This window comes from Papaver somniferum, chromosome 2 (genome assembly GCF_003573695.1).
Source record: "Papaver somniferum cultivar HN1 chromosome 2, ASM357369v1, whole genome shotgun sequence".
NCBI lineage: Eukaryota > Viridiplantae > Streptophyta > Magnoliopsida > Ranunculales > Papaveraceae > Papaver > Papaver somniferum.
Window position 1 is genome coordinate 71,421,745 of NC_039359.1, and position 9,685 is coordinate 71,431,429.

General features: G+C 34.0%; 1 long non-coding RNA gene across 2 annotated transcripts; it reads right to left on the reverse strand.

Annotated features, from left to right (window-relative positions):
• Positions 1–220: 220 nt before the first annotated feature.
• Positions 221–3,936, reverse strand: LOC113353506. Of its 2 annotated transcripts, none has more exons than XR_003361346.1 (6): positions 3,862–3,936; positions 3,227–3,290; positions 2,140–2,242; positions 1,942–2,040; positions 1,423–1,535; positions 221–489 (listed from the first exon to the last, which is right to left on the reverse strand). It is a non-coding gene; the product is annotated as an uncharacterized LOC113353506 (long non-coding RNA). The 2 variants fall into 2 exon arrangements; XR_003361345.1 differs by having other exon boundaries at positions 3,227–3,478; positions 3,862–3,930.
• Between the last annotated feature and the right edge of the window lie 5,749 nt (positions 3,937–9,685).

Consider the following 9,685-nt stretch of genomic DNA (forward strand, 5'->3'; position numbering starts at 1 on the left):
GCAACCGAGATTCGCACCAGCTGCTGTCGTTGCTAAATTGTTTATTCGCAACAGTTTTGTCGTTGCTAAATATTTTAGGAACACAAAAGGCTCAGAATGAAGCCTTAGATTAAAAGGAAGCCACGGCTTCATTACTAAACCATGGCTCATAAAATTATGTTTCTCAATGTTATTTCAACTCAACATCTCTACAACTGAACACAAAAGTTATCCATATAACAAAAATTATCATTAAATCAACTTCACACAGTCAAAAATTAGATTCAAGCTCGTTCCCAAAAACAAACTAGAAATTAGATGTTCATATACAGTTAATGGTGTATCGGTGTACCATCTGTTAACTACAATTAGTGGCTGAAGCATTTGAGTGCTATTTTGCTTGTCGGCAACAAACGCTTCCTGCATCAGAAATGCCTAAATGCCTCATCAATCCGAACAAGATACTGTAGAAGATCAGAACCCTTCCTGCACATTTCCATGTCAGATATCCTGCAACAAACAGAAGTTCTTGTAAAACCAACATCAATCTGCCAATACAATATTTCCAAACATTTTCATCATCCAAATATCCAAAGACCTAGCAATGAAAATTGTTGCACTTAAAACCAGCACATAAACTTATCATCAAAATCCTATTACCCTGTTCGAGTCACTTTTTTGCTTCCATGTACCCTAAGACATACCAAAAACTACTGGCTGATGTATTATGAAATCCATGTAGTGTCATCCTAGACAGTTCTAAGTTATATTCTGCCAAAACAGAGTATATATGGTCATATTTTACTCAACTACCTGAGACCCTGTTAAAATAAAATATTTCAACTACTGACTCTATCTAAAATACTGAATCTATGTAAAATACTTCCGAATCCATAAAAAATGCTGCAATAAAAAAAAGTGAATGATGCATGACACCTCAATTACTTCATTGTGTCGGTTTGGTGGCAATACTGCACTTAAGCCTCCAATTATGCAATGCTTCGATTGAGTACATCATTTTCCTAACAAACATACCGTGAACTTAATAATTTGATTGAGTACATCATTTTCCTAACAAACATACCATGAAGTTAATAATTTAAGTGGAGGAATAAAGGTGAAATGAAAGTCTCGAATTCATGAAGTTAAAGGTGAAATGAAACTAACAAACATTCCACGAAGTTAATAAACCAGGTTATATTAATAATGAGGTATGTGTAATCACTTCCAAGGAGCACCAATAAGAAGTATAAGGGACTACTGTCACAACTTAACTACATCAAGAATGTAAGTTTACTACATCTTATCCTTTGAAATCTATGTGCGCAAAAGCAAAAAAAACAAAAACAAACAATTACGATTACTGTCTACAGACACAAAATAGCAATAGAAAGTACTTATAATCCATAGACACAGTCAGACAGGAACATTAAGTGACATTACCTCTTCCTTCAAAAGATTATTATCTGTCTACAGACACAAAACCATCAGTTTGTTCCCTCCAAAAAGACCTAATGGTTTTCTTCCCACCAATATCCCATACATTAAGAGTATACCTAATAAACCATCAAATGACGATAAGAACGAAATACCAGTTACAAGTGATAGCAATGGCACGTTTCCAATCATAAGCAAATACTTAAAATAGAAATTTCAGACGTGTTATAATTGACAATTGTTTCGGGATTTTCCTCTAGTGTAATATGCTTCATTGCTGCAATCATCTAAATTAACATGAAATGAGATTTCTAAGTTAATTCTCAAATTTTATATTGCATCGCCTCATAATGGATGGAACCACACAGAATAACACCATATGTCACCTTGGCACTTCAATCAGTGCTGGACAAACAAACAAACACGGAGTTCTGAGGAAAACTGAACCCATGTGATTTCCTTCCTTTGATCATACCAACTTGATAAACAGAGAAAATATCTTAAATAAGGCAAAGTTCTTCTTACCTTGATAGAAGGATGGAAAACAGATGGTGAATGTGAAAAGATAACAAATCCTGTAAAGATGAGAGCCTCGATCTTCAAGTTTGAGGTAGAAGATTGGTCCTGAGAAAGATAAACAAGATCATAAAAACGGAAAGCAGAAAATAATAGAGAATATAGAGTACGATCCCATTGGTAGTCTACAATCGATCTCTCACTTACCTTTAATGCTTTTGCAATTTCGGAAACAAGAGTCCCAATCGATGTCTGCAAGGCAGTCATGTAGGACCACTACAAGTTCTTTGAGAGTTTAAAATGCACCAAACTGGCATAAGGGGAAAAGATGAATAAGATATCATTAATGGAAATGGATCCGCAACAGATAAGCACGTTTTTGAAAAGCAATGTACGGCTAAGTGTGAACTGATCAATGTTGTAGCATACAAACAAGAAACGTAAGAACGTTAAACTATTATGCACAAGAAATAAGCCAATGACTCAAGCTGCATAACTGAAACACCAAGTGTTTATGGATATATAAACTCACGCTCAAACCATACAAACTCAAGATACAACAACCGAAAGGTAAGGGGGAAAATGTAAAGTAACCCATACTTTATATTTCTTTTCACAATCAATTGTAACCACTAGCTTGATTACACATACCCATTTTCACATGGTAAAGAAAGATACAAATAACAACCAATGAAAAACATTTATATCTATACAAGTAGTCAATGTAAATGACATGTCTGCTAGAAATTCATTGATCGCATGCAAGCAATTATACCAAATTGTGCTGGGCAATACAAGAAAAAAATTAAAGATAAATGATGGAATAAAATATTTAGTGTCAAAAAAAGTGGAGAAAATATGCATTCTCTTGCTCCATAAACCCAATACAGCTAATGTAATTCAGTCAATAGTTTTAACACACATCAAGCACTTAAAGCCCACATTTTAATCATATAGCAGGAAATACATCCAATATCGGTGAAGAGAAAGCCATAAAAAGAATGTGTAAAAATGAACAATAAGAACTAAAAACCCTTTCTTGTCGTGTTTTTTCTCGAAACCTTCTAAACTTCAAATCCAAAAGCTCTCAATATCTCATTATCACCAAATACTCTTAGCAGGAAAAGAAACAAGACAATTCAAGAGACGAGATAGAAAAGTTGTGGCTATCATACAGTGGAAACCCTGTAAGGTATCACAACACATCAGATGAAATATAAATATAATTATTAGTAAGTATTGAATGCAAATACATTTGCAAGGAAACATAGAAGATTAAAAACAAAGATCTTACTTTATCTGTCAAGTCTAGCGCCACTAAATCTTCTTATGTTAGCAGTGTCCCCTTTAAAGTTTCTCTGTAAAATGAATCACATACATCCAATCTGATTTTCCAAATTGGAATTACAGAACTCATGATAAAAAAGCTAATAATAATGAATGGAAAAACAACAAAATAAGATGGGATCACTTAATTTTTATGATTCATCATCTTCTATTTCCTTGCACTTCTCTTTCACCTCCTAAATTTGCAGAAAAGTGACTACTGAAAGTTATAGATTCAAAATTAGTTACCGAATACCTAAAACACAAAATCCCTTATGAAGAAACCCCAGAAAAAAAACCCAAAATACAGAAATCGAACAAATATAATTTGAAACCCTAGAATCGTGCTACAAATGAAATACAGATTTAAAGCAAAATCAAACTAAATAACCAAAATCAAATCTGGGAAACTAAGATGCAAGTTCTAAATGAAACATGAGTTAACCCTAGCTCAAAATCAACCAAAAACCTAAATCCCAACTGAAACTGAACCTCTAAGTCAAGACAGAGAAGTAGCAGAAAAGATGTTGTTAGGGTTGATCAAAACAACACACAAATCGAAAAAGATTATAATCAAAAACGATTATAATAAAAAACGATTACCTGGTTGGATTTCTTCAGAGCTGAAGTTCTTCTTCGGAGCAGATCGAGAAGAGATGAAAGAGAGTGAAAAAACAATTGTGGCCAAGAAATGAGATGAAAGAAATCGAGAAGGAAAGATAAGCCCGACAACACTAAAGGGTGGAAAAAAAACATATAAGCCTTGACCAAAGTTTGACTGGGGCGTATTTATAAGTTATAGTGTTCGCGGCCACACACGTGCTTCACACTCTTGAACCCAGCACAGTTGCTATTCGCAACCTTACATATGCGGTTGCAAATTTCGTAACTGGATTTTGTCGTTGCGAAAAATTAGCAACGGGGATTAGCAAAAGAAAATTCGCAACGTTACTTGTGCCGTTGCGAATCTGGTTTGCTAATCACTTAAAATGGTGTAATGGACGGAACAAAACTCGTCGGTATTCTTGTGAGAGATATATTTATCTATTCAATAGAATTTTCAGTGTGAGACAGATTTTTTATCAAGTCTTCGACTTTGGGTCATAGCAACTCTTAGTTGTGGGTGCGATCAACTAAGGGAATCAAGTACGTAGAGTTCTGCTGGGATTCAGAGGTGTAAGGAACGCGACTGTACCTTAATCAGTGTGATATTGGTTAGGGATCAAGTACATTCCAGTCTGAAGTTAACTTGTAGTAGGATAGAGTCAGTAGCGGCTTAATACAGTGTGGTGTTCAAATCTGGACTAGGTCCCGGGGTTTTTATGCATTTGTGGTTTCCTCGTTAACAAAATTTCTGGTGTCTGTGTTATTTCTTTTCCGTATTATATTTTTTATATAATTGAAATATCACAGGTTGTGCGTAGTTCAATCAATTAGATAATCAAACCTTTGGTTGTTGATATAAATTGATTGACACTTGAATATTGGTCTTTGGTACCGTTCAAGCTATTTCTGATATCAATCAGGCTCACATAACTCTTTCTGTTCGATTCAAGATTGTATTGAGAAGTTGAGACAAAACTCTTGGATATATTTTCATTTATTGAGTATAACTATCTAGTTGATTCTCTTGGAATTATATTGGAATTTGTCCATACAGTTTCCGAACAAATTATTGGGTGTGGTTGTTAGACCCCCGTTTTTTCATCACCTAACGGTGAATATTGAATGCTTTGTTACCAAGGTAACATTGATTGCAAATCCTGATTTGAAGACTATATAATGGAGTACTCAAGCAACTGGGAAACCTTATCCCCACACCTCTTGTGTGATACTAGTTGCGACTAGAGTGGATTCTCCTTTAACTTAGGTTTTTCGTAAAACCATTATATATTAACGACTTGAAGACTTCATTGGGATTCTGAATCCAGACCCAACTATTTTCTATGTGGTTGCGTGTTCTGATCTTACTTTGTTTTATCGTATTGAGTAATATCTTATTTAAGATTTGCTCGAGAGTTATCTCCGATAGGTAAGATATAAAAAGTAGTCACAAAGCTCTTTGTCTCATTCTTTGTGATTCCACAATAACTTGTACTACCATATAGTTAAGTTATTGTGAGGTGATTGATATTTCTAGGCTGTTCTTTGGGATATAAGACCGGATTATCAATTGTTTCTATTCACTTTGATTTATCAAAAGACAGAACAAAAACTTCACAGGTATTTCTGTGAGAGACAGATTTATCTATTCTCACTACAAAAAAACTGACCAAAGGCTACTAAAAGTTTTCAACAGCAGAAAACTTTAGTTGCCTTAATAGTTTAAGCCACTAGGAAAGGCAACTTGGGGTGCGTTTTTATTTAAGCCACTAAACGTTAAGCAACTACAGATTCCAAAACCCATTACCAATAAATGTGTGCCAACTAAACAAACGCACTAGTAGTTCTAGACATTCCACCACTTGGAAAAAACCAACGACAAGATATTAGTTGTCTAATCCTCTATTCAGCCACTAGAGTAACGCAACTACCAGTAAACCTAGTTGATTAAACCTTTGGGAACTAACCATGCCAACTACAGTAGGCATATACATTGAGATATTTTTGGGAACCAACTCAAGCATGTTAGCATCTTAACTTAAGAGGAGTAATTAATGAGAGAGTGACTAAGTTGTTGGTGTACAAGAGCCTTGTCGCTGAGCCCGTATAATCAATAGTACAGACATATTATTGTGGTCACAATTTAATTTGTACACATGAGGTTGTTGCAGAGAAATTTAGTAATTAAGTGTGTTAAGAAAGTGTATCCACTGCATATAGAAACACTCCGCATCAATAAAAAATCAGTTTCTTAACAATTGCCAAGCCAATCGTAAGAAAACTCTGTTTGTTTTAAGAATAATGAAGGCCAAGGCTAGAACTTCCATCGCCAAAAGTTAACAAAGATGCTCCTTTGTAATTATAGCTTAATAAACAAAATATGCTATACTTTCATACTGAAGTGGTGAAAATATTCCCCCTTAAAGGCCTTGACAAAAGGCCTTGACAAATAAAGTTATCACATTAAATGGTGATGAAACCCTTGCTTCCTATTGGCCTAGAAAGGCCTTTTCTAATGCAGAAGCTATGGTGAGGGCACTTGGCATAACTCTATTGGTTGTAATAATTAAAATTTGGTTACAATTTGGACACATCAAATACTTAACTGTCTGTTAGTAACGGTGTTGAAAAAAAAGTAGGTGGAAAATACTTATGTTAGAATTTAAATTTGAATTATTTAATTACACCGTGTTTACACCTATACTTAACTGTACTTTATTAAGGGTGGACAAAACTCACATCCAAACAGTTAAGTAAATAACAATAATTAAAAAAAAAAAACGTGAAACTCTTAAAAAGGAATTCCTATAAAAAAGGAAATCGTTGACACACCAAAAAAAAGGAAATTGGTTGAAATCAGAAGTTCGATCCCAAAAAGGAATTGGCCTTTCTTTACATATATATGTATGCAAGTCGTAAGATTAAACCATGAAAAGAGCCTTTGATCATTAACTTAAACCTAAATCATGGAAGCTTTTGATCATTAATTAAGTACTACAAACTCAACTTTAGTAATGCGGACAATTAGTTTTGAGCTTCCATTTGGCTTCTAAAATTTAACATCATATTTCTGTGTGTTCGTTAAAAGGCCAATAGATCCTTTTTTAACTGTGAACTATGATTTTGCAGACATATCCACATAAGAGAATTCTAGAGATAAAGATGTCAGTACCTTAATGTAAAAGAAATGTTAGTGTCTAGAGGCTTCTAAAGAGAGTGTTAGAATAGTTAGTTAGAGAGACTTCTAGAGTTAAAGGAAGTCGCTTATTGTATCCTATAGATAGCATTCGTATCAACATTTGTAAGCAAGCATGAATCAGAGTAATACAAGAGAAAGTTCAAGTTACAAAGTCTTGCTTATACAAGCAACATCACTATGCTCATATACATCCAAAAATATTACTAGAGTGTTTCCAAGTTCTTTATAAAAATAAAAATTTCTAACATGGTACCAGAGCTTCAAAACATCTCAATATCTAATATCGCATCAGAGCGGGTTTGATCCAAATGGGCGTCAAGTTTTTCAGCATCAAAGTGTTTGAGAAGATATGAAATTCAAGAGGATGAGAAGGTACAACAGCCAAGCCCATCTATACGGGGTGCAAAAATTGTCGGCGCAAACCAAAATTGTGTTTGGAGCTCAAAGAAACAAATGAAAACAAAAATGCAAGGTAGGACTCTACTTACCTATCCAAAGTTCAGATACTTGTTGTATGTTTTGCGTCCCTTAGTAAGAAGCTGTCACCCAAACATATAATATAAGAAAAGGATAAATGAATGAAGAAGAATTCATCCCAAGTATATAAACTCGTCTTTCAAACGCAAAAAGAAAGACAACGCAAAAAAAAAAAAAATTAACAAATTACACTACTTGAAAAAAACTAGAGTGAGAATGGGAGCCAGAGAAGTAAAGTAATAAGGCTCATCCAAGTACCTCGAATATTGATCTTTACACAAGCAGTTTTGAGAATTTTATCATTTATCAATTACCGGTATGCACGTCACAAAAAGTTCACTAATCACACATATACAATACAAAGGAAAGTATGGTAAACTCCATCACTACAAACCAAAAGTGAGATTCAAATTATGAACCAAACAGGAAAGACCAACATCAATTAGATAAATCATGACTCAATATAGTGATTATTACCTCATAAAATTCTCCATTTAATCTTCTTACACTCTTTCAAATAACCTCATTAAGATTCCAAACTCCATCTGAAACATAAACAGAAATCGAGTTCACCAAACACGAATTAACCAAATCTGAGAGAAAACTCTCAGATTAGTTTTGTCAAACAGGTAATAAGCGATTGTAAATAGAAATATGGAATGTCAGAAAACAAAAAAAGCACATACCTTCAACCCCTGATTTCCAATTTACAGTATCACTTAACAATCTCTCTAAGACTACGAAGTCCAGCATCATAATCTGGATTTAATTTGGAGATTTTAATGGTATTTGATCAAATCGATCGAAAATGGTTAGGAGTCACCTCACAATCTCTCTAAGACTACGAGAGAAACGTTCACCGACAGAATCCGGGGGGATTGAGTTGTAAGGCCTACCGATATCGGGTAAGATGACACATAACAAGTCAAATCAAGTGAGTTGATGAAAGTTCGGTTTGAATAATCATGTAATTCCATGGAATCAAAGATAAATTGATTTGAGTTCGAGTCATATCGGAAAAGATTGATTGATAACGGGTGACACTGACTAAGGTCAGTGGACATTCGGTTAAAATGATAGATAACTATACAAGTTGTGTAACACTGATAAATATTGGTAAGACGACTGATAAGAAGTAAAATTAAGTAAAGTTGATGAAAATTCAAAATATATTTTAATAGAAAGATAATCATATGAACCTATGGACATTTGGTTAAAATAATGGATGATTAGAGGAACCGATGGAGTGGAGGCCGACCAACGTTTGGTGAGATACTAGGATTGATGAATAAAAAGTGAAGTTAAGGAAAGCAGATGAAAATTCAGTTTAAATGAAAGGGTACATATATAAACCCCTACGAAATCGAGAAAAATTGAGTGAGGTCGACCGATATCGATATAATCAATGAATACAGATTAAATTTAGCGAGGTGGATGGACACCCGACGAAGTTGATTGGAAAAAACTGTAAAAATCAATATAGTTTGGGAGAAGTTTATTATCAGTTATAAGTTTTTCTGGTGGATTAGTTTCATGAGAGCGCATAAGGATTATTTTTTAAGTGTCCTAGAAGCAAATTTGGAAGGCTTGGCCAAACTCAAATTCCCAGAAGAAAAAAAAGTCGATTAAAATTTAATACAGGACCAAATAATGTTAATATTTTTTTTGGTTGATTATGTATATTAAAATTTAATTATTATAACGAAGATTTTATAGTTAAATTATCTTTTTATCATTACACCGCGTCCACTCAAAGGATCAGTATTTGCATTCTTGCTAGATATACGAGGTTATAGAGCTTCGAGGACATTAACGGCGAAAGCACTATGCTGGGCCGACACTGACACTGAGAGACGAAAATAGTAAATAATATTGAGATCGTACTCAATATCACTAAGTCTGATTATCCACCTAATTCCATCTAGTTCAATTACATTGTACTAAATTTTCACTCAATATCTCTAGATTATACTATTTTGTACAGTTATCCACTGAATTCTATTTTACTTAATTTCACTCCATTCCATCAAAATTACTACATCCTACTTGACATCACTTAGCTAATTATGCACCTAATTCAAACCAATTCCACTCAATTTCCACTCAATATCACTAGGTAATACTCGCATTCACTAATTATCCACAAAT